The sequence below is a fragment of the Pseudorca crassidens genome, chromosome 8, assembly GCF_039906515.1.
Source record: "Pseudorca crassidens isolate mPseCra1 chromosome 8, mPseCra1.hap1, whole genome shotgun sequence".
Lineage (NCBI taxonomy): Eukaryota > Metazoa > Chordata > Mammalia > Artiodactyla > Delphinidae > Pseudorca > Pseudorca crassidens.
Genome location: NC_090303.1, coordinates 59,403,808 through 59,429,453, shown reverse-complemented (window position 1 = coordinate 59,429,453; position 25,646 = coordinate 59,403,808). Strand labels below are relative to the sequence as shown.

Genomic DNA, 25,646 nt, shown 5'->3' with positions numbered 1-25,646 from the left:
CACATTGGATTTGCATCTGAAAAGACCAACTAAAATCAACATTTAAGTGATAACACTCATATTTGCATATGATTGAGCATACATGTTAAGTAATTTTAGCCTGGCTGTTGCTAGGAAACCAATTAATAACGTTCTGCATTTCATTAAAAACTGGGTTCTATCTTTGCCTTCATTTCACTTTACAATTTAGCGGCTTGTGCTGCACTTTTTCTCCCTTGGTAAATTGTGACAGATAAATTATCATTTTACTAAATTTATTTCTGTGATTACAGTTGTTAGTCATGTCTGTCAATACAACTTCAAACCTTTCTTCTTTAATGCTTCGGTTGGGAGGGAAGTGAATTTTAACTGTTAATCATTTTGTCCTCTATAGCTTATGGGGACTAAAATCATATTTTTGCAAAGGCCTCACAGACTGTGGGCTAACAACAAAAATAATTAAAGCAATCTTCCCTGTTCCATAATTGCACCTTCTCAGTGTGGTGACTAATAATTAGAATATTAGTCACTATTCAGACACTATTCAGAAAGTGACAGACATCTGATTAAGCATTCATCTGCGTTTTGTTTCTCATGTTTGCCACGGTTTGTGAGCTAGGCCAGGTTCTGTCCTTTATGCGGTGCAATTAAAATTTTCATGACTTTATTTTACATAATAGACCCCTGCTCTTATGAAGAGAAAATACAGTCTAAACTACCATAAGTGCCTCTTTGAACCAGTCACCTGGGCAGTTGCATTGAAATTGTAATGACATTTTGCAGTTTAGCATTTTGTAGTATTGATCTGGTCAGAATGCTCATTAAAAAGCAAAATTAGTTTCTATTCATATCTGTTTCACAGTATTTCAATCACTTTATTTGGGTGATGCCTACAAAAGCATCTGGTTCTTCAACTAAGCTAAAATGGTGATCTTGCCCATTTTCTAAGGGCAAAATAAAGCAAGTTAGAATCTGCTTTCACATTTTATACTCCAGTTTGGTCTTTAGGATCTGAAGGTATAGTACAAAAGAGGGCATGGAATTTGGAAGCAGCCCTGGAGTCAGATTCTGGCTCAGCCCCCTCTGTGGCTCTGTGCCTCAGTGTGCTCATTTGTCAGATAAAGAAGAAAGGTCAGCCCTGGGGAAAAGATGACACCTAGGATTGTAAAGAGCAGGGCCGGCTGTGAGTACTTGGCAAATGCTCTTTCCCTTTTCCGCAAGAGCTGCTTGGGCACTGCATTAGTTTGCTAGGGCTGCCATCACAAAGCGCCACGGACTGGGAGGCTTAAACAACAGACATTTATTTTCCCACAGCTTGGAGGCCAGAAGTCCAGGCTCAAGGTGCCAGCTGTGTTGGCTTCCTCTGAGGCCTCTCTCCCAAGCTCACAGGTGGCCCTCTTCTCCCTGTATCTTCCCTCTGTGTGTCTGAGTCCTAATCTCTTCTGAGATGAGGACACCAGTCACGTTGGATTGGAGCCCACCCTAAGGGCCCCATTTTCATTCATTCACATCTTAAAGGCCCCATCTCCAAATACAGTCAAGTTCTGAGGGCCTGAGGGTCAGGGCTTCCACATGTGGATTTGGGGGTGGGGGGGACACTTCAGCCACTAAGGGGCACTAACCGAGAAGCTGCACATGGCACACTGCTGTCTCCACTCGGCTTGGGTCCTACTCAATGGTCAGAACAACTGAAACCAACTGAAACGGAGTCAGGAGACTGGGTTCTTTGGTTATGACTTTTCTGGTTAGGTCAGGGTTGCTCAGAAACATTCAATAATACTACCCTGCCCCTTTATTTTTAGTTCTTATTTTGATCTTTTCAGATATATTCTAAGACCGCTTCTTTCTGACCTTAGTAATACGTGAGGGTCATCACCTCTAGGCTCTTAAGATCCTTATATTTATCCTTCCTTGTTACTAGATGTGGATATACCAGGTGTAGGCGGGAGGGACAAATGTCCACTTCCCTTTTTAAATGAATTGTGGGAAAGCGTTTGGCTTTGAGGTAGTGGGCAGAGGCCAGGCTTTGGGGCCAGTACACTATTGGGCAATTGGAATTTAGTGACACAAATACTGTAGAAGGTCATTCATTCATTCAGCTACTGAGTGCCTACTGTGTGGCACTGTGCTGGTCCCTGTGGCTATAATGATAAATAGAGGCAGTCATGGTCCCTGCTCTTATAGAGCTGACAGTCTAGTGGGGAAATAGACTTTAAAGGCCGTGAGGCAGAAAGCAGCTTAACATGCAAGGCAGGAACTGAGAAAAGGGCAGTGTAGCTAGAGGAGAGTGTAAAGGAGGGTGTAGTTGGAGATACAGCTAGAAAGCCTTCTAGGAGGACCAGGGGAGTTGGAAAAGACTTCTGGAGAAGTGACATCTGTATTTTTAAGTATAAATGTAACTGATTTCTTCTGGTAGAGAAAGGGGAGAGGCATTTTTAGATAGAATATCATAACTTGGTGTGTTTATTATGGCTCAAGTGTCCTTATATGAAGGAATCCCATTGTTCCAGTTAGTGGAAGTTCATACTTGAGTGGGTTCAAGCTAACTAGGAGTTTACTAGATTTGCCATATTGAGATGTATCTGCCTACACCGATGCAGAGGCTCATTTAAATAGAGAATGAATGAATGAATGAATGAATGAATGAATGAAAAAACAAATGGGTGCTATGTTACTGAGTGGGTGGCAGTGGTGGGTGGTGCTCCAGGGTGGACCTGACCTTAGAAGCAGTGATGCATTATTGATCCGTCTGTTCAGGTCTGTTGGACTAACAGAAGACAGGCTGCACTGACATCTCAGGCCAGTGGTCCCCCAGCGTGTGTCTCCTCCTCTTCTGCAGTTCTGGGAGGGCCCCTTAAATCCTGCTCACTGGTCCAGCCTCACCCTCGTTGCCTAAACCAATCTCCCAGCTCCAGGCAGGAGAGACTAGAAAGAGCTGGGTCAGCAGTTACTGTAAGGCTGACCTAGGTCACCGTGGCCCAGTTCTGGGGAGCGAGATTCAGATAATCACGGAAGCTGAGCTGCAGAGCATGTTCCAGACATGGTGGGAGTCCAGACTGCTTGGAAGAGGTCTGTCTGCGGGGAGGTATGGGAGGAGAAGCTGCATCAGAAGAGACTGACAGCTCTATCTCTGACGGAAGAACTCGTATGTCATTTGGTTTTGGCTCAGGCATGAATCTTTGTTTCTTTCCCCCAAAGAAACTAAAATCAGATAAAAGAAGATTTAAAATTGGAGCTTAGAATGTTTTTTTCTGCTTTTAATAATTCATTTACTTAAATAGACATAAACAAGGCCACTTGCTAGCTGCTGTTAGGTAGGAAGTCTCTCTATTTCAAAGGTTTTCCTAAATGTAAGGAGTATTCTTTGATCTTGAAAACCAAGATTTTTCTTCCCTTGTGAATATTGCCACCAAACAGTCCTCAAAGGTGGCTTGAGAGAGAGCTACTGGTAGTTTCCAAGGTCTTGGGATTCAGCTATACCGAAAGACCACGACATCGAAGGATTATTGTAAATTGAGGGCACAGATTTACTTGTGAGTAACGGAACAGCTGCCTAAAATAACATCTGAAGGGCAATTACCTCCAGTCTACTTTGATGAATGTGGGCTTTATAATCTGTGGCCAATTAAGACTATCAGTTCTTCTGGGCCCCACAGAGAAATGTACAAACAGGAGACACCCTTATCTACATTGGCCACATGTGCATGACTGTGCTTCTGTTAAATTTGACTTGTTTTCAGCTCAAGCAAAGAATATCTGGTCTTTGACTTTGAGGAGATTCAGGAAACATTACTGAGTGCCCATTGCCATTTCAGTAGGCACAAGGAATGGGATGAAAACATCCCACATCCCCTCTTGGGTTTCGTGTGAAGAGTGGGGAGCAGATCAACATGAATACAGGGAAATAGACACGGAGCTCATGATAAAAATCCTGGCATTTGCACATCATGCTGCATCTCATGGCTTTATAGATGACTTCTGGATTCTACCAGCCTGTTCCAAAGAATACTTTTCACAGGGTTATTCTTATTTTGAACTTGTAGATACTTTTAATTGCAGTTCCACGTTACCTTGCCTGGGTGCTCCTGCTGGTACCAGCCACCTCCTTCAGGGTGCTCTCTGGCTTCCTGTAGGGGCAGCTCCCAGGCCAGAGCAGAGAATACAGCATTGATACAGCAAGATAAGGGAAGCCCCGGATTTCACAGGGGCAGTGAGGGGCGAGCGGTCTGGCATCTGGAAAATGTATGCCCTAGAGTTTAGTTGTTTAGCATCATTGAGGTCTCAAGCAGTCTGCAGGCAGTGGGGAACTGGAAAGAGGGCAACAGTGTAGAACTGGGCAAATCCATCACTTGGGGTGGCTTTTCTGGGTTAGTTGGGCCTCAGCTCAGCAGTGGCTGTCGGAAAATTGTCAGACAACTTGGGAACACATGCATGGATTCCAGGGGAAAAGAACTGCTTGCAACTAGCAGTTCAGACATCTTCTACCCTGTGGGACAAAGGGCAGTATGCCCGCTCATCTGCCATTCATATTTATTCACTTTATTTTTTAGCGCTTGATACTGTGACTTAACCTCTCCCTGCCTAAGTTTCCTCAAGAAGCAAGATGGGTTTGATGAACTGGAGTCAGAGGGTTTCCTTGGCTGTTATGTTCTGTGATTGTGGAATTCTACTAGGAAAGAGGCATCCGGTCCTGAAAGACCTCTACTCCAGTTAGGAAGTTTCATTAAACTAATGAAGAATAAAACAAAACAAAGCAGCATGAAAACTTTAAGCACTTTCACAAGGTAAACGGTGTCGTAAGACAGAAAGGAGCTGATGGCCCCTGCCACAGGCTGGAGTGCCCAGGAGAGTCTTTACAGAATTTGGAGGGTTTGGACTGTATATTTCAGGATGGGCAGGGTTTAGAGGGCGAGGAAAGGAGAAGGCATGCAGAGCAGGAAGGGAAGGGAAGGCCAGAGTGGGACAAATGGAAAAGACATCTGTCTTGCTCAGTCTTGGATCCAACACTTAGTAGAGGCTTGTTAGGCATCCTTGAATATGTAAATATACCAGAATATAACTTCTGGTCTAGATTTATTTATAGATACAGTTATCTAGGGGACTAGTGGGGTGAAGGGCAGGGAAAAAACAGGCTAAGACAAAATTGAGCAGGAATTTATTGTCTGTCTATTGCTGTGTCCCAAATGCCTAGAATAGTGCCTGGTACCTAGTGGGTACTCAGCAAATATTAATTAAATGAATGAAATGATCAATGATATGACTTCAGACTGTCAGGTAAGTAAATGGGGAACATTGGAGGTTTTGGAGAAAGTACCATTTAGGAAAGAATTGATTGTAAATGGGGGAGTGAGGAAACAAGGAAACCAGTTAGGAGATTAGGAAGTAAGCACAGGGTCATGAGGAGGGTCTGAAGTATGAGGGGCATTGGAAACAAGAGGGGAGAGCAGGATGCGGGATTGGCTGTTGTGGGGTGTGAAGAGAGTCAAAGATGCCTAAAATGGAAGGTGTGAAGGTGTCTAGGAGAAGAGGAAGATGACATAAAGGGGAGCAGGTAGGGTTTAGCTGGAGGAGAGGGGCACTTAGGTAGCGCGTGGGGGTGAATCGCCTCCATGAGGTGCTCGCAAGTTGAAAAAAGGTTGCAACTCAAGAGCGTCGTCTCAGGGCTGGAGATCAGGTTTGTGAGTCATTGACTTGAGAAGCAGCGGCTCAGGGGATGTGGGGTGGGTGGGGGGTGGGGGTGATGGGGAGACAGGGAGGCCACCCCTGGGGGAGCACCGCCATGGCCTCTGTTCACAGGACTGGTGGCTTCTACCCCGACTCTTTCTTTTAGAAACATCACAGACATCCTGGAAGCTATGCTCTGTTCTCGTCTGGGGAGTTTTGACTTCTCAGGATTCTTCTCCTGGCCCACTTCCCCAGCATTTCCTCTATTACTTATGTTGGAGCATTCTGTTGCCATTGTTATTTTTCTGGTACTATTATCCCCTATGTGAAACTCTATAATTTGTGTCAAATACATGAGCATCCTCTATAGGAACAGATCTCCTTTCTATTTTCGAAGGGTATACTGCTCAAAACTCTGTGTGTGTGTCTAAATCTCTCTTAGAAACTGAGCTATAATGACTAATTTCACAACCTCAAATGACAATATACAGTATGCATTTATTGAATACAACTTGACAGACGCTAACATAGCAGATGTGAATTCATATTGGAACAAAAGGACATAGAATACCTATAGAATACTATACCTTTCTCATTTTTACTTTAAAAGTACTAGTTTACTAGAAACTTCTGAATAGAATTAATTGGGAATTTTAAATCCTTGTTAAAGAATATTTTCCACGCTCATTTCGGCAGCACATATACTAAAATGGAATGATACAGAGGAGGTTAGCATTCCCTGTGCAAGGATGACACACAAATTCATGAAGCATTTATGTATCTTTATGAAAACTCAAAAAAAAAATCAGTTTTCACTTTTCCAACTCAGGTGGACCAGATATCTTCTGAACCGCCCTCTCTTTTCTCCCTCCTTTGTTTTTCATAAATCTTTTGAATATCACACTGGTGATTACCTAAAATGAACTTGGATAAGCCAGAATTTTGTCACTGATGAGAGTTTTGCCAAACTTTCCTTGTGGTGTGCTGCTTGCCTTTTAAACAAATGACTCACGAAAAACAATTTGGCAGCCTCGCAATTGTAAATTTCTCAGCGGCACTTTGTGTCTGTATATCTCTTTCAGGTCAAGCGTCTGCTGAAAAGCTATTGAGGATGACGCGGGAGTAAAGATACCGCTGTATGAATGCAGTTTTTACAAAAAAACTTGGCAGTTCCTGTAAATAAGTGAAGATCATAACTTGTATTTACCTCTGTAATGTCTAGACTAGAGAATAAGAACCATGAGTTTATAAAAATCCAGGTTGCTGTCTATAAAAATAGAAAAGTATTTTAAAATTATGGTTCCAGTGGGGTAGTGATGAAATTTTTAGTGTATGGTCTTGGACCAAGTGGGTAGCTATCTGGAGAAAGATGAAGTTGTTTCTGTATCTCATACCGTTCAAATAAATTCCATCTTGACCAGTTCAATTTATATGATCAGTGCGATATTCAAAAGAATTATGAAAAGAAAGGAGGGAGAAATCAGGAAGGCGTTCATAAAATGGTCTGGTCTACTTCATTTGGAAAAAGTGAAAATGATATTTTTAACAAGGATTTCAAAATATGAATATATATTCATATCTGCTTAAAATGAAAGGACTGGAAGAAACGTGTAAATTCCTTTTGACTTTGAAGTTAAAAGTTAAGCCTTTTAAACTATGACTCAAAATTCAGAAACCAGAAAAGAAAAAAATTGATAAATTAGACTAAATTCAGATTAAAAAATGTTACCTGGTAAAAAACACAGTAAGTAAATTCAAAAGACAAATAACAGTTGAGGGAAGAAATTTATAGTGGACAAAGGGCTAATCTCTATATATAAAGAGCTCCTACAAATGAATAAGAAAATGACTGGCAAACCAGTAGAAAAATAGGACACAAACATATGATTCACAGAACAAGAAATATAGATTGTCTCTAAACCAAATAAAAGATCTTCAGACTCAGACATAGTAAGAGAAATGCAAATTTAAACTAAGTAGCACTTTTTACTTCATTGGGTTGGCAAAAATTCTGAAATGTGATAATCGTACATTGTTGACCAGATGTGCACCGTACTCCTGAGAGTACAGAATTGCACAACCCTTATGCAGGCCAATTTAGCTGTGTCAAGATTACAAATGCAGTTACCCTTTGACCCAGCAATCTGGCTCTGGTACTTTTTCCCTGCAGGTACCCCCTGAATACATATAAAGTGACGTATGTAGGAGGTTTTTCATTAGTCCATTGTTTATAATAGAAAAGATTGGAAACAATTCAAATATCCATTAGTAGGAGACCAGTGAAATAAACTGTGAATCATCCATACAGTTGAATATTGTGTAGCATTTAAAGAGAACATGGAAACTCTTCATGCAGTGATATGGAAAGATCTCCAAGATACACTATTAAAATGAGAAAAACAAGGTGTAGAACAGAGTAGGTAGTGTGCTAGCTTTGGTGTAGAAAGGAGTCTGCATTCACGTCTGCATGAAGAAATACTGAAAGGATAAGCAGACAGAAAAAAGAAACTTAATAAAATGGTTCTCTTTAATGAGAGGGTGGGGGGGTGGACAGAAAAAGGGTGAGGGTAGCACTGTCTGTTGTATTATTTTTATTTGTGAACCATGTGAATTATTATCTATTCAAAACAAAAAATAAGTTACATGTTTGTAAAATTGCATTTCAGTGGCACTTTAGCATATGTCCAAGGGCTGGAAATAGCTCCCCAGACATTTATCATCTCTTGTTTGGACTCTTGGCTACAGCCTGCTCAGTGGGTCTTGTATGTAATTTATCTGGAGCTGTGCTGTCTAGTATGGTAACCACTCACCACATCTGGCTTTTGAGCGCTTGAAATGCGGCTCTTCCAAATTGAGATGAGCTGTAAGTGGGCCAGATTGAAAGACTTAGCATGAGAAAAGAAGAATGTAAACTATCTCACTATCACATTAATAATTTTCAAAATATTGACAGATTATAGTGAATGATAACAGTTTGGATTAAGGGAGTTAAAATATATTATTAAATTAATTTCCCTTGTTTTTTCTTACCTTAAATGTGGCTCCCAGAAAATTTAAAATTACATATGTGGCTTGGCTCTGTGGCTCGCATTTAGTTTTTTTTGTACAGCACTGATTTAGAGTCCTGTCCACACTTGGCCATGTCTGCCAGAATTACTTTCTTTAAAAAAAAAAAAAAAAAGGCTAAGCATGCTTTAAAACCTTCGCTGACTCTTACAAGCCTATAGAGACCCTTTGTAATAGTCTGAGATGCTTCCTTTACCCGTTCCCTACCTCCCTCGTGAATAAACACTGCTTCTCTTCACTCCCCAGACTGCAGGCCTCTTCGTAAATATGAACCTTTGAATGTACAGTCCCTTCTGCTTGCAGTGGTCCTGAACCTCCATTTCTTTGCCTTGAAAACTCCTACTTGTCTTATAAACCCAATTCATGTGGCCCCTTCTTTGATGACGCTTCCCTGGTTCTTCTGTCCTATTTCTTTATAGTATTTGATATACCTGCGTGTTCTCACGCTCATCATCTGATACCACCATTCATCTTTTCAAGGGTTTTGTCACCCTCACCAGACTGTGAGCTCCTGGAGGGCAGAACCAATTGTTTTTGTGTTTCCAGAACCTGAAACTGCCAGTAAATAAACTCCAAAAGGTCACTAGGAAAATGAGGTTGGTTGTGTTTCGTTGAGAGCACACCCATTTACCTGCCTGGCCTGTGTATTGAGGAAAGCAGGCTCAAACCCTGCAGGTCTTCGCTTGGTTAAAGATAAACCTCTTTGCATAGCAAACAAACTTATTGTTACCAAAGGGGGAAGTGGAGGGGAAAGGATAAATTAGGAGGTTGGGATTAACATATACACACTACTGTATATAAAATGGGTAAATAATAAGGACTTACTATATAGCACAGGGAACTATATTCAGTATCCTGTAATAACCTATAATGGAAAAAAATCTGAAAAAGAATAGATATATACATATGTATAACTGAATCACTTTGCTGTACACCTGAAACTAACACAACATTGTAAATCAACTATACTTCAATTAAAAAAAAAAAAAGAATAGAACTCTTTGGAATGTTCTAGCTTTAAACAGGCCAGCCTTCTTACAGGCAGAAGACTACAAACTGCGAAGATGTCAGTAGCACCAAACCCACCATGAGTCGTGGTTTCAGGGTTGTGTTCTGACTGGAAGGTGAGAGGTGTTTGTTCAGTCAGAGAACAGAAATCTCCATGCTGGCCGAGTGCCCGTGTTTGTAGAAGGTGAAGGTGGCAGATAGTTGCCAGAAGGTGAAAGCATGGGTGGAGGCTGGCCAGCCACAAGAAGGCTATGAGTTAGAATAATAATGAAGTTCTCCATTATTCCATGGTCTTGTCGATCTTACTTTGGTGACCGTCTTACCTGCTTTTTAAAATTCCCGTTGTCCTCATCTGCTTGTGGGGTCTTAAGCTTTTGCTTGAAAGAGGAAATAAGAGTAATAAACAGAATATCCAGGGTTGGTGGAACAAAGATTTTAGGAAGGAAAAACTTGGAATTTTGCGGGAAACTGCTCTCCTTAGTTAAGTCACCAAAAGACTCATGTTTACATCCAGATTTTAGAAGCTTTCTTACCATTGTTCAGGATCCATTTGTTTCTTATATTACAGTTCAGATATTGTCACTAGGCAAAGCTTCTTGTTCCACGGTCATAATCAGTTGGATGGGGAATGCTTTCTTTTGCAAAACTTGGAGGTCTGGTGGTGTAGTAGGAAGCACAGTGTTTTCAGGGGGCTAGAAGAAGTGGTCTGAAGCCAGGATTGCCACTTACTTAGTGGTGTGAGCGTAAACAAGTTACGCCACCTCTCTGAGCCTCATTTTTCAGTAACATGAGGTTATAAACACCTCCTGGGTTGTGAGCATCGCAAGGAGAATGAACACTGGTGCTAATATGGCTCCTGGACCATGGTGAGTTTTGATAAATAGTATTTATAGCTCCAATGCGAATGTAGATTGTCTTTTGCAACTGTCTGGTGTTGAATCGCCAAATGAGCACACCCAAGGCAGAAGAGGAGTGTGTCCTTTCATAATTGTGATGGACTGCAGTGATTGCTGGACAGTGGCGATCCTTAGAAACTGCTCTTCAGAGCCTCACGGTCATCTGAGCGGGGGCAGGGGGTTAGGGGTCAGGATGCCTGGCTGGAGAACTGGCTTTACCGTTAGTTAGTCCCATTCATTCTACCTCCTTGGTCCTGAGTCTCCTGGTTTGTAAAATGAAGGTGTTGATCTTTCCCATCTCTAAAATGCTCTAGTTCTGTCTCCATAAAACAGCGGAAGTGTCCCCTGGTGGTTGGGCTGCGTTGTTCGCAGGGTAGCATTTCACTGCACCCAACTCTGAGAACCTGGAAACTGCACAGCTGGGCTCTGCCACCTCTGGATAGCCCCAAATCCAAGGAGTGTCCCCGTTTCCCTTTGGTATTATGTCCCAAGGCAACAGTCTTCTTTCTGGGCTCCCCATGGTCAGCTTGCACATTCTCCCAGGACCCACCCAGCTGCATCTGTCACCAGAGATACTCACTTTTTTTCTGGAGTTGAGATCTGTTTCCTCCTCATTCTTCGGACAAGAGAGAGAGACTCATCATTTTAAAGAGGGAGATTATCAGGCTTTCTTAAAAAGTAACTTTGGTGCTTAGTAAACATTCTTATAACCATTTTGCTTTCTCTTAGGCACTTGGGGTCTGTGGTCAGCCTCCTCTGCCTCCTTGTCTTATGTGACCCCTCACCTTGAGGGCCCATCCTTCATTCTTGTTTGAGATGGAGGAACACAGCACTTTGTGTGCCTTGTGACCAGATAATTGGAGCTGACAGTAATCAAGATTTGGGGCTAATCATCATTAAAGGGTAATTTCATTGCTGCCCATAATTGATCTTGTCTTAAACCCATTATTGCACTTCTTTTGTCACATGATTAAAAAAGAAAAAAATGCTCCTGGCAATAAACTTTTGAAAACGGGTTTCCTACATTCAGTTCTTTTTCAAACTGACTTTATAAATTTCAGGTGTGCCTTTATTAATGTAGTGATTTGCCTGCTTTATATTACATATTCAAAATAAGAGAAAATTGAAACAGTTCACCATTGAAGTAAATGTTACAAAATCAGCATCTGGTTTGAATAATGAGGTTTTTTTGTCCAAGTTTTGCTTCATTGAACGAGGCTAATAAAATTGCCCTTAGTTGTTATGTGACTTCACTAACTTTTGGTTCCTTTAAGTTGCCAATTTGGAAGCCACTAGGGTTTCCTTTCGAAAGTTCTTTCCTAGTGGTACTTGTTTTAAGTGACTCTCAGACAGCTTTTGGTCACCAGCAGGGTGGAGATGATGATACTCCCTGATCACAAAATCACGGGCTTGGGACATTTCAGGTATCTTCCCCACCATTCAAGCTGTTGGATCAAGAGCAGAGTGAAAAAAGAGGTCTAGAGTCGGAACGCTAGAAACAGATGTTGGTATGGCAGCAACATAATATCCATACTATTTGAGGTCAGGTATCTAGACACTGTCTCCAAGTTCTGTTTCTACCTTGAACTCGGATGCTTGCAGAGATATAGTTGCACCTGGGTACTGATAATGCTGCTTGGAGGACACAAAGCCATTCCCACTATGGCTGCCGATAAAAACACGCACAGGCACATAACATGCCATGCACACACACATTCCTAGGAAGTTTCTTGAAGGTAACTATACTTTTTCTACTAGGTTTCCTGATCCATAGAGATCCATGCTGTAATACTTACAACATACTTTCAGATTGATCATTTGGTTTTGGCTTTCAGAAAACCACTTTTAACACGGAATTGGTAGATTCTATTATCCCTCGTTTACTAATGAGGAACCTCTTCAAAGAAGTATTGTGACTTATTCAGAGGTATATAGCTGTCACCTGGTAGGAAGGAATGGTATTTTATAAAGGCCTAGTTTTACATTTTATCACAAAACCTGTACTGCATGTATGATAATCCTGTATTGCACATTCTACTTCAATGAAAAGCTTGATGAATGAATGAATGAAATGAACAAATGAAGAAACAAACAAAACAAAATCCTGACACAACAAAACCCTAAAGGGAAGTATCTCCAGTAGTCAGATAGTAAAACATGGCATTTTTTAGCTAAATAGAAAAACAACAGGATATCCCTTTATCTATGAATACTTTGATACACAGATTGTTATCAAATACAAACTAGGCTGAGACTGACTATCAGTTCCCTACTTTCTTCAACCAGATGTAGCTGTCCATTGCAGTAGGGCCTTTGGGAAGCTGTAGGCAGGAAGATCAGAGCATTGGTCCATCTTGTTGAGTGGGTCACAGGAAATTATCCCGCTCTACTTTTTAAAAAATTTTCTTAACAATTGTGTTTTCTACTCTGCTCCTCACAAGGAGAAAACTTTTGGGTGGAATCGAACGAGGCTCGTGGGTATGAGCGTGAGTTCAGGTAACTGAAAGTTTGGCCACCTCTGTGGTCAGCATGTGGGCACGTCACCCACCAGGTCTTAATCTTTTGGGACATTGGGGCAGAAAAATAGGTTCTTCCCTCACCTTGTTGACAGAACTCCACTTTCTTTGAGAATCCTGGAATCCTTGCTCTCTCTCTTTTTTTTTTTTTTTTTCTCTCTCTCTTTTTTTTAAGCTTTATAATTCTTTGTAGTCAGTTTTTCTCCCCTCTGGATCATGCTTCTTTTAAAATTCTAACTCTTGAAGAGCCAAATGGATGTTTTCCTTTTTTACTGATTAACATGTTGTGATGTGCAAGTGTTCCTTAAGAAATACCTCGTATACGTTGTAATTTAACCTTTGCAGCTTCATTCCAGGCTCTTTCCTGACAACTCCTTGCTGAATCCTACTCTTTTAAATTCCCTTAGGGCATTTTAAGATTCCAGGCCTCAAATTCCTGTCTCTTTGGACTTGGTTGCTTCTCTCTATTTGGTTTCCTCATGTGTAAAATGAGTGAAGTACTGGCTGTTTCACAGTGTTGGTGAGGCTTAGTTGAGATGGTGTAATTGGAACTGTTTTACGAAGTGGTCAGTGCTATTATTATTGACACTTTTTCATGGGGAGGTGATTGATACAGATAGAGATTAGATTATTTTCAGATGAATTATGTAGGGAAGGTAGGATATCAGAGTTGCCTGAATAAGGCAAGGGATGAGCCCTTATAGATCACGGCACCTCATCATGGGATTATTAGATCAACGAGGTACTGAGTAAGTGAATATCAGAGGAACGGATAGAACTGGCAGGGAAGAGGGAAGACAAAGAACATGAGCTGGTTGGATTATCTAGAGAGATGAGCTTGGAAACCAAGGGAATGGGCTCTCTTGCCACCAAAATGTAATTAAAGGAGGATAACGAAACTAGGATGCTGGTGACCTTAGGCACTGAATGAATTTGGCATTGCTGGAAAGGTAAACACAGAGTTTGGAAAGTTAATCCAGCCAAGAAATTAATTGGACCTGGGTACACCTCTGTCTGCTAGGAAGAAGCCATGCTGAGAGCACAGGACCTGGCACAGAGTAGGCGTTGAATAAATGTTTGTTGAATTGATAAATGGCTGCAGTAGAAATGATGTAGATAACCAGTTGCAGAAGTGAGCTCAGGTTAACTATCACTCTGCCTTGAAAAAGCCTGTCCTCTGAAGAAGAGAGTCATTGCATCCCACCCAAGTGAACCTCTGCAGCCTGGGGAGGGCATGGTTTAACACCGCCCACCCCACCCCACCCCCCACCCCCCGACAAGAGTATGTGTTTGTCTAGCGCAGGGAAGTGAGATGTGCCTGGTAAGATGTGATGTAAAAGCCTTTAGTCTTATGTCTCCTATGGTTTTGTTTGTTTGTTTGTTTTTTGCGGTACGCGGGCCTCTCACCGTTGCGGCCTCTCCCGTTGCGGAGCACAGGCTCCGGACGCGCAGGCTCAGCGGCCATGGCTCACGGGCCCAGCCGCTCCGCGGCATGTGGGATCTTCCCGGACCGGGCACGAACCCGTGTCCCCTGCATCGGCAGGCGGACTCTCAAACACTGCGCCACCAGGGAAGCCCTCTCCTGTGTTTTAATTTGAAGGTCACTGCTAGTTTAATAAATGATCCCTATGAAATTGTTTTAGTTCTATTTTAGGATCTGGAAAGTGGAGTAAACTAAGTTAGATGTGTGTGTCCAGTGATGGTAACAGTGACTCCGTGTATTCTTTCCTCTGAACCACTATAGAATGGCATTTTGTTCTGTTAATATTGTAACCTGTGGAGTCACTGTGTCCTTTATTCCTCCTTTGTTTGTGTACCTTGATGACATTTTAGCTAATCTTGTATCTTGTCTGGTCTCTGCTGGTCTGCTGTGGGTGGTCGTGGTCTCTGGCTTTCACAGATGCAGTGTCATTTTTGGCTCATGAGGACAATTGAAACATTAGATCCTATGTTCCTGGCTCTTTCATGCTGTATATCATGAAACACATCCCCAGCTGAGGTTTCATCACTGTGGTGTGCAGAGCACAGTGACTACAGGTATCAGAAGATCCTCTGCCCTCCGAAGCCCTTTGTTTTTTTTACTCTGGGTCACCTGGCACAGAGGCGAGCATGACTCCTGCTTCCGTTTTCTGCAGGCTACTTAGCTCAGCTCCTCTGTGGTTTAACCTTTGCCTAGTTTGGATGTGGTTTTTGAGTATACAGAAGTGCTTCAAGAGACTGGTTGTAGAACACTGCACATGATGAGAAATGCCTCCAGACACTTCACTCAACAAGAGCTGGAAACCTGCTCTTGTGGAAGGTGTGTGGGTTGGTTGGTACTTGAGGGCCAAATTATAAGGCACACCTGTAAGACTGGGAGATGTAGGTGACAGATTAACTTGATGTTTGTAGTTTGAGTCATTTGGAATTGCCCAAAGTTTAGCTGCTTCTGCTGCAGTTAGAAATTGGTAGTCACCTTTGTTCCCTCTTTCTGAGATAAAGCAACTGGGATATAATTTAAATAACTTTCCCAAACTTGAAAGCTGTTAGCAACTGAGGAAGTCCTGTAACCCCACAGATTTCTCCAATCCCAGGCCTGTGTTATCCCCCTAGACCATGGGGCCTGCATGGAAGATGAAAGTGTAAACATGTGAGCCTATATTTCCTAAGGCAGTGGAATTTTGTCTCTTGGTCATCTGGAGTACAGTATTTCAAAGTGGTATTATGTATGGTGTTCTGAGCTGAAAGTAATATTTATGTGGAGCCTGTCGGAGGTATGCTTGGTATGAAAACCATAAGTGATTTGCCTCACTGATTTGTTTAAAATTCTCTAGCATTGTGCTGTACTAACATAGCTTTTATTCACTGATTCTCCTTTACAGTGGAGGGAAAATGACCCATGTGGTAAATGAAATAAATATACTGGACTTGATCCTTAGAGCAGGAGAGACCTGTAACATTTATGTTAGAAGGTGATCCCTCTGTTCCTTCTGCTTGGCAGAAGACCTGGATGTATAATGAGGTACTCACATGTGTCAGATCTCATGTCTCCCAAGAACCTGGGGTTATCTTGTAACACTTGAGTTCTATTTACTGAAATGACGACATGTCGTAATGGGAGCATTGGTGCGCACCAAGCCAGGTGCAAGGCTCTGTGAGAAGCTGATGGAAGGCGTGCCTATCGGAACATTAACTCCAGATTTCCTCACTTGTATGTGATAAAAATATCAAACCCAGTATGGAGTCAAGAGCAAGTGAAAAAAAAATCATTGCTCTTTGAAAGAAAAAAATGTCACATCAGCAATACTAGGGAATTTCTGTGTTTGTAATCCTTGGGTCTGATATGGATTCATTTTTTTTTTAGAAATTTATTTATTTATTTATTGCTGGCTGTGTTGGGTCTTTGTTGCTGCACGCGGGCTTTCTCCGGTTGCAGCGAGCGGGGGCTACTCTTCGTTTTGGTGCGCGGGCTTCTCATTGCCTTGGCTTCTCTCATTGTGGAGCACAGGCTCTAGGCACACGGGCTTCAGTAGTTGTAGCACGTGGGCTCAGTAGTTGTGGCTCGTGGGGCTCTAGAGTGCAGGCTCAGTAGTTGTGGCACATGGGCTTAGTTGCTTTGCGGCATGTGGGATCTTCCCGGACCAGGGCTCGAACCCGTGTCCCCTGCGCTGGCAGGTGGATTCTTAACCACCTTGCCACCAGAGAAGTCCCTGATATGGATTCACTTATTTTTCTCTAGTTTCGCTAGAATATGTAAAGCATGTTATACGCCGAAGTAAAGTGTAAGATGTAAGACACCATCCACAGGCAAGATTATTCTTGATACCTGCTGAAAACCTCCAAGTGTGCTTGGATTGGGTCCTAGCAGAATGAATCATGAGCGAGCCTGTGTGTCATCCTTAAAACAGTTCCCCCTTCCATCTGATCCTTCTTGGGACTGCGTTGTTACTTCCAGAAGAGAGTCCAGATACAAAATAATTTGGGTTATTTTGTTGTTGTTTGTTTTGGTTTTCTAATATTTATTTATTTGGTTGGGCCAGGTCTTAGTTGTGGCAGGCGGGCTCCTTAGTTGCGGCATGTGAACTCTTAGGTGCGGCATGCATGTGGGATCTAGTTCCCTGACCAGGGATCGAACTCGGGCCTCCTGCCTTGGGAGCATGGAGTCTTAACCACTGCGCCACCAGGGAAGTCCCGTTTGTTTTGTTTTTAATGAAGGAAAAAGAAGCTGAGTTTGATGAGGATGAGTTGCAGTATTCTCACGGAGTGAGTCACTGACATAAAGTGAAAACTGAAAGCCTTCTCTGTAGCAACTTGTGTAATTCTTTCTGATTGATTCTCTCCTTCCTCCGCTTCTTGAGTAATGAAGCCTCCACATCATGATGTGAAAGGAACAAGACAGGCTTGGTATGTGGCTGACAAGCAGAATCTCACAATTAAGCTGATTAAGTCTTAAATCGGTCAGTTTTCTGACTTTGATGTTAGGGTCTTTAATAGGATATAATTTTATAAGTTGCTTCTTTCTAAAGGGGCTGGAGGGTCTGATGAAGGGAATCGTCTTGGAAAACTCAAGGCTGAGCTCTGTAGGACTGGCTTGCTCTCACCTCTGCCTGCTCCGTGAATGGAGCAGGCACTGCTGCTGGGCTCAGGTGTCCCACGATGCAGTTTTATCCACTTGAAAACCCTTATGTGTTCAGCTTAATTAGATTAGTTACCTTGCTCTCCAGGATTCACAATGCTTTGCAGTTTAGCTGCAGTGAGTAAATGTTAGTTTTGCAAGTAAAAGCTACTATTATTGGCCTCTAAAGGGCTATGGGTTTTTTGCAACTCATAAAGGGGAGCTTTATACAGTCATTCCAGCCAAGATGGAATCTAGGTTAGTAAATGTCCTCCAACTGAGGTTTCTACTTGGCTGTGTGGCATCTGCATTGAGAAGAGGGTTCTAACTCCGTGTCATTTCTGTTTGGTGCCTCCTAAAGTAATTCTGGGTGTATCATCATGAAACATGCTGTTTTCTGTATCTCCTGAATAGAGTATTTTGTATACTCTTAGTTTCCGGATGGAGATCATTGAACAGAACCCAAGCTTCTGTCGGTTGAGAGTTTGCACAGAAGGGGCTTCCCTGGTGGCACAGTGGTTGAGAGTCCGCCTGCCGATGCAGGGGACACGGGTTCGTGCCCGAGTCCGGGAGGGTCCCACATGCCGCGGAGCGGCTGGGCCCGTGAGCCATGGCCACTGGGCCTGTGCGTCCGGAGCCTGTGCTTCGCAACGGGAGAGGCCACAACAGTGAGAGGCCCGCGTACCGCAAAAAAGAAAAAAAAAAAAAAAAGAGTTTGCACAGAAATCTACCCTGGGTGAGACATGGTTGTCATCAGGGTTCTGATACACAATAAAGGGAGATCAGGCACTCTCTGGACTCTTAAGTGATCACACTTAATCTTTTAATCTCTCCTTCTGTCGTTCCATATTCTTCTCCAAGGGAAGACAAAAATCCCAACTTGTGATTAAGATAATTATTTGTAGGGTTAGACACTGAGTGGATCTATGAACCTAATCCTTTACAGAATCCTAGTGTTGTGGAAATTTCCCATCACCACCTTTGTACTGAAACAGGTAGGTTAAAAGGGAGGTGGGGAATTGTAGTTCAAGTTTCAAGCATGACTAATTCAGGCCATATCTGGCAAGATTTGGGACATATCTTCAATATAATAGAAATGATAATAACAACATCCACATATTGATCTAAGTGTCAAGTTATTCAGTAGTTACTTTCACATTCCTGATTTTCATGCGTTCCTTACGTAACTCTGAGAGAGGTAAGGACAGGTACCTTTTAATCCTATTCATTTATTCAGTAAATATTTATTCAGTGCCTGCTATGTGCCAGGCTCTGTTCTAGGTACTAGGTCAGGAGCAAAACAATAAAAAATTTCTGCTTTTGTGGAACTTACATATTAGCTGTGGGGAGATAGACCATAAATAAATGAAGCGAGTGAAGTACAAGTTATGTTGGGTAGTGAAACTGCTATGAAGAGAAAGAAGACAAGGAAAGGAGACAGGGGGTGTGTTACTGGGGTGTGGGAGTCGTCATAATATTAAAAGGGGTGGCAGGGGAATCACCTCAGTGAGAGACATGGACCTGGAGGAGGTAAGAAGCTAGCTGTCTGGGAGAACAGTATTTTAGGGAGAAGGAACAGCTAGTCCAGTGGCCCTGTGGTGGGAACCTGCTTGGTTTGTTTGAGGAACCACACGGAGGCCAGTGGGGCTGGCGGAGTGAAGATAAGGGTAGTGGGAGATGAGCGTGTGCACCTGTAGGCCAGCACAAAGAGTTTGGTATTTTATCTCTGGGAGATGCAGAACCGTTGGGGGGTTCAAGCCAAAGAGTGACGTGATGGATCGACACTTTAATAGTATCAGTCTGGCTCCCGTGCTCAGAAGATACTGCAGGGGGCGTGGGTGGGAGCAGGGAGACTGGTTAGGGGGCTTCTGCAATAATAATAATCCCAGACGAAGAGGGTGGTCCTGGACCAGGGTGGTAGCTTTGAAGGTATGGTGTGAAGTGGTAGGGTTCTGGGTGTATTTTAGAGGTAGGGTCAATAGACTTGCATTTATGGTATGAGGGAAAGAACGAAGCCCAGAGTGACTACAGAGCTTTTGGCCTGAGCAACGAGAAGGATTCGGTTGTCATCAGCTGTGGTGAGGAGGACCGGGTCTTGAGGGTTGGAGGGAGGTCATGCTCTCAGTTTGGGCCATGTTGAGTTTGAGATGCCTGCCAGACCTCCAAAAAATTATCTCCAGTGGGCAATTTTTTTTTTTTTTTTTTTGGTACGCGGGCCTCTCACTGCTGTGGCCTCTCCCGTCGCGGAGCACAGGCTCCGGACATGCAGGCTCAGCGGCCATGGCTCACGGGCCCAGCCGCTCCACGGCATGTGGGATCTTCCCGGACCGGGGCACGAACCCGCGTCCCCTGCATCGGCAGGCGGACTCTCAACCACTGCGCCACCAGGGAAGTCCCTCCAGTGGGCAATTTTTGATATTCGAGCCTGGAATTCAAGGAAGAGGTCAAAACTGAAGATGGATTCTTAGGAGTGGTTGGGTTATCAGTGGAATTGAAGCCATAGACTGGCTGAGAGTGGACAGAGTGGAGCAGAGGTCAAGGGTTGAATCCTGGGCACTGGGACGATGAGCAGCTAAGAGGCATAGAGGAACCAGCGGAGACAGAGACGGAGCCGGGAGGAGAGCTAGGATGGACGTGGGCTGGAAGCCAAATCTAAGTTCTCAGGGCAGAGAGAGTGGTTATCTCTGGCCTGTTGCAGGAGGTCAAAACTGATTCCATCAACTGGTCATAAACTGAGGCCATGATAAATGACTCACCAGGGTACATGGCTGGGAAATAGCTGGATGAGGGCTCGAAGCCAAGTTCACTTTCTTTCTGCCAGGAGTGTCCTCTGGCCTTACCTGACCTTTGTGTGCCCTTTTATGTCATCACATGCTTCTTGCATTGGAGGTGGTATTGCACATGTCTGCACAATTTCAGCAGCAGTCTCCCGTGCTTTTGTTTTTTAGTTTGTATGAGAATTTTGATCTCTCATATCTTTTGTATAAATATGGAATGTGTGTTCATTGTAGAAAATTAGAAAAATGGATGAGCAAAAGGGGACAAAATTAGAATCATTAATAATAATTGTACCACTCAGAGATGACCATGCTCACAGATTGATAGTATATGTCCTAGTCTTTTTTCCAGCCATATATATGGACATACATATTCTTTTCAAAAGATGATTCTGTACTAAATATATAATGTAATAGTTATATAACCTTTTTTATAACCTTCTGTACCAGTAGCAGTGAGTGTCCATCATGGTGTCCATATTGTTTTGTTTTTTAAAAATTAATTAATTTTTTATTTATTTCTTTTTGGCTATGTTGGGTCTTCGTTGCTGCATGCGGGCTTTCTCTAGTTGCGGTGAGCCGGGGCTACTCTTCGTCACAGTGCGCAGGCTTCTCATTGTGGTGGCTTCTCCTGTTGGGGGGCACGGGCTCTAGGCACACGGGCTTCAGTAGTTGTGGCACGTGGGCTCAGTAGTTGTGGCTCATGGGCTCTAGAATGCAGGCTCTGTAGTTGTGTCACACAGGCTTAGTTGCTCCGTGGCATGTGAGATCTTCCCGGACCAGGGCTCGAATCCATGTCCCCTGTATTGGCAGGCGGATTCTTAACCACTGTGCCACCAGGGAAGCCCTCCATATTGTTTTATATCTTAAAACAAACAAACAGTACTTGGATATCTATAGTATAGTTTGTCAAGGTCATTGTGATAAGAAGTAATCTAGGGATCACCTGTGGGAATTAACCAAGAAATAACAGTGATAATAATGGGAAAAGTTTATATTCATTGAGCCCTACCATGTTCTAGGCATTGTTGCCAAGCATTTTATTTGTAGTATGTCATTTAATTCTCCCCACAATCCTATGAGGTAGGTACTGTTATTATCTTTATGTTCGTAGTTGAGACCCCAAGAGATAAAGACAGGGACATCTGCTCATGGTTACAATGCAGCCAGAGTTGGAGCTGGGATGGATTTGGACCCAGTCAGTCCAGCTCCAGCCAGGGCCCAGAGCATTCTCCGCTTTCCATCTCGTATCTCTCACTGTACTTGCATATTTGACCCAGTACTCACTGTCCCATCAGCTTCTCCCTCCCCATTGCCTTCGTGGGGGAGCTGAGCAGGCAGGATGGGGATGAGAGCATGTGCTGGGCTCTCTTCCCGCCCCAGTCACTGACACATGTTTGATGAGGTGCCTCTATTCATCTGTGGTTCAGGTAGAAAATTAGGGTTTTACTCCTCGAAGTCTTCTCTGTTAAAAACAAAAAGTTCTATACCTAAAAGGATCCCAGGTCATACTAATCCCTTCAGTCTTAAAAAAAAAGTGACATTTCAACCCATTAGTTAGATATGTATTAGTTTTTTTTGTACTGATTCTCAAATACACCAGGCACACACTTTGAGTGGGTTTAAACGTTAACTGTCAGTTCCTTTTGTGATTCCTTTTTCAAACCTTCTGTGAATCTTAGTTTTGTTAGATATCCTCAGGGTGGAATAAACATACTATATAACGTGTAGTAGTGTAAATAAGTAATGTAGAGTATATAGCATATAACTGCGTGTCTGCGATAGAGATCTACTTATATGTAGCACACAGCAATAGTTAAAATGTTGACAAGCTGGAGTGGCAGACATATCAGCTGAATTGCGTTTGAAATAATAGTGGTTATATTTGTAAAATTAACGTGGCCCAGTGAGAATAAAAAGGGAACTCCTTATTAAGACGCCCCTGTTTTTACCTGTAAAGCTGTTGGAATTGACTGCTTACTTCATTAAGTCACTAAGCATCGTGCTTCAAAGCAGTACTGAAAATGCAAACTTCCATACAAATCACTTCAGTATTATTCTCCTTGTAGGTGCTCAGATTACATAATCTCTAACTACTACCACCAGCTCAATGTTAGATTAAGTAAAAGCCTTATCTTCATCCAAAAGTAGATAAGTGATGCTTAAGGTTTTTAGCCCAACACAGAGCACAGTGTTTCCACACAAATGCCCAAAACTACTTCTTGGTGGTCCTACAATCACTTTCCACCGAATTGGTCCAGCTGTTCTCGTTATTCTGCTCTTCCAGGCAGACCTGTGCTGTTCAGAATATTGGCACGAGTTTTTAAAAGCAGTGCCTACCGGTGGTGATCTTGTGATTCTGTTTTCTTTTCCATCCTCATCCTCCCTTAGCTTTGCATGTAGAGTGATCAGAAAATAAAGGCACTTCTGTGGTGGGTTAAAGTTCAACTGAGCTCTTTCCTAGGAAACCAGTAATGCTGCTTATGGAGGCTTTACATGCTGTCTCTAAAAAACAGGACAGTAAATTAAACTTGCAGGATCATCCTTAGCATTCGGATGCTGTCTGAGTCCTGACATCCATACCTCTGAAAGTACCCATCCCTGTTCATAAGCTGGAAAGCTCCTCATTCCACGAAGAATTTTATCTTGTTAGTTATGAATACTTAAGTTCTACCCGAACAGTCAATAGTTTCAGAAAGAAACCATTTTTCATGTGGATTGGTAGTGGTTTACTTTACAGAAGTTTTAGGCAAGCCCAGAGATGCTCATCTAAAACCCTGAGTTCATGTAAGGACTGTGGTTTATAAAAATGCTCTCTATGTGTTTTTTTTTTTTTATAAATCCTGGTTTATAGTTTGTTCTGAACGTGATTTATGAACAGAACTATGACTCATTTACTAAAGCCAATGGGCTTCTCCCCTCATCCTCTCTTCAAACTTGTCTCTTTCTCCCTTTTAGTAAATTGTATGGAGTATGGAACATACTGTTCACTTCTCTTCCTTCCAGCATCGGGTTTCAGGCTAATTAACAGAATAAAGCAAGCATCTTTCAAAACTTTGACTTTAAGTACTTGGATATATATCATCAGAACTGTTAAAAAGAACAGGATGTTAGTGTGCCTCTCCTCCCTCAGCGAGCACAGAAACTTCTCTTGGCAGTTCCCGGTATTGAGGCCGGCCAAGTGTAGCTCTAAGCACCAAAATCTTAGAGATGAAAAGGCCACTCGCTTTGTAGGAAAGTGAAGACCCTCTTCTTGTTCATCCGTTCTGGTTTTGTCACTGGGTAGCTTTTGAGAATACATGAACAGACTGATCCATGTTATACACTCCCCCTCCCTCCATTTTGGTGAGGTTCCAAAGCTTGGTAGATTTAACCTTTCTAAACTGGAATTTATTAGCTGTAAAAAGTGCTTTTTAGCCTTACTGGAAGTTGTGAATAGACAGTGAAAACTTCATAGAATTTTTTTCAGTCAGTCTGAATACAAGTTAAAAAGAATAAAGTCCCAACCCCTTTAGCATTGAAATTTGGGGATGGGGCTGTGTTGGCTGAGTATAGGATAAGAGAAAGGATATTGGACATTTGGACAAAGTACACTATACTCTTTGAAGAGACCAGTTTCAGTTCCATTAATGCAAATAATTGCCGCAGTATTCTAAGTCAAGTTGGCCAAGTTGTCAGAAATAACAGAAAGTCAGGAATGAGGGGCTGGCAGCCCTCAGTCCTGATCCTAACTTTGCTCTGCTGCTTATTAGGAAAAGTTAGAGTAGCTCATGGCTGCCTACCATGTCCGAGAGAGAGAGAGGACATTTAATTAAGAACATTTAGCTTTGTTTTGTGAACAGTTTCAGAAGAGGAATTTGGGCATGATTAGTGGACTTGCCTTTCGGGATCTTACAGGTACGGTGGGGATAAGTGCTGTCCTCAGACTTTGCTGATGGTGAGATGACTACGGCGTGTGGTTTACTCAGTGCAGTGCCTGACACGTTGCAAATGTACAGTGAGTGTTAGCTGTTGCCATTTTCACCATTATTTTTAACCATCTGCCGCCATCAAATGCTGATTGGAGAATCCTCACATTCCCTTATCCCCAGTGAGACATACTGAGAGGCCTCCCTGAGTTCAATGGAACTAGAATCTAGGTATGCTTTAGTGAAAGGGGGCGCTGAAATAAAAAGTGAACCCCGTTCCATGACAAGCCAGAATTTACATTCTTATGAGGGAGGCTGTGGTTGAGTAGGAGTTATTTACTCACGTCATTTGGTAGTTGCAATGGCTGAATAACTGCAAGGTACAGCATGCTCTTTGGTGCCTATTGGGGGTGTTTAAATGCAGACTTGGAGAGTCAGGGAGAGCTTGCTGGGGAAAGGGACCTTTCAGCTGGGACCTGAAGGAGGGAGCAGGTGTGAGGAGAGAACAGGGACAGTGGAGAAAGCATGATGCACTAGAGGAACTTAAAGGACCTCATTATGGCTGGAGTGCAAGGTCAGGTGTGAGGAGGGGAGGGAAGGCAGGAGCCTGCAAGCCTCGGTGAGGAGAAGGGACTGGAAACAGCTGGAAGCAGGGGAGAGACATGATTAGGTTTGCATTTCAGAAAGGTCACTTTGGCCATGCTGTGGAGGCTAGACTAGAGGGAGGCAAATTGGAGCCAGGGAGACCAATTAGAAGGAGGTTTGAGTTGTCCAGGCAAGAGGTGATGAGGGCCTGGATCAGGTAGTGATGAATGGTGAGCATGATAACCACGAGGGGACCATCTACCCGACACAGTGCTTACTGTGCCAGCCACTGCTCTGAGTGCCTCATTGATATTAACTCATTTAATCCTCCAAAGATAGTTTGTATACACTACTGACATTTCCTTTGGATAGGTGAGGAAACTGAAGGCCAGGACTTGCCCAGTCACAGAGTTGTAAATGGCAGGGCTAGGATTTGAACTCAGGCAGGCTGTTCTTGACCACCAGGCGTAAGTGATTAGATTCAAGACACATTTAGATAGTAGAATGGTTAGCACTTGATTATCTTGACTTGAGGGTTGCCGATGAGCCGAGGTGATGCCTGGTAGAATTCTGGTTTGGGCGTCCAGTCAGCTGGTGGTGGCCCTGACTGAAGTGGGAGATGCATGGAATGGGGGCAGTCTTGTGACTGATGA

At 42.9% G+C, this 25,646-nt stretch overlaps 1 protein-coding gene and 1 non-coding gene across 4 annotated transcripts in view; both read left to right on the top strand.

The window, feature by feature from the left end:
• The window catches only part of JAZF1 (JAZF zinc finger 1), a 336,091-nt gene that overhangs the window by 56,027 nt on the left and 254,418 nt on the right, over positions 1 to 25,646 (top strand). The window lies entirely within an intron of this gene.
• Positions 6,326 to 6,427, top strand: LOC137229627 (U6 spliceosomal RNA). Its single transcript, XR_010945780.1, has one exon. It is a non-coding gene; the product is annotated as a U6 spliceosomal RNA (small nuclear RNA).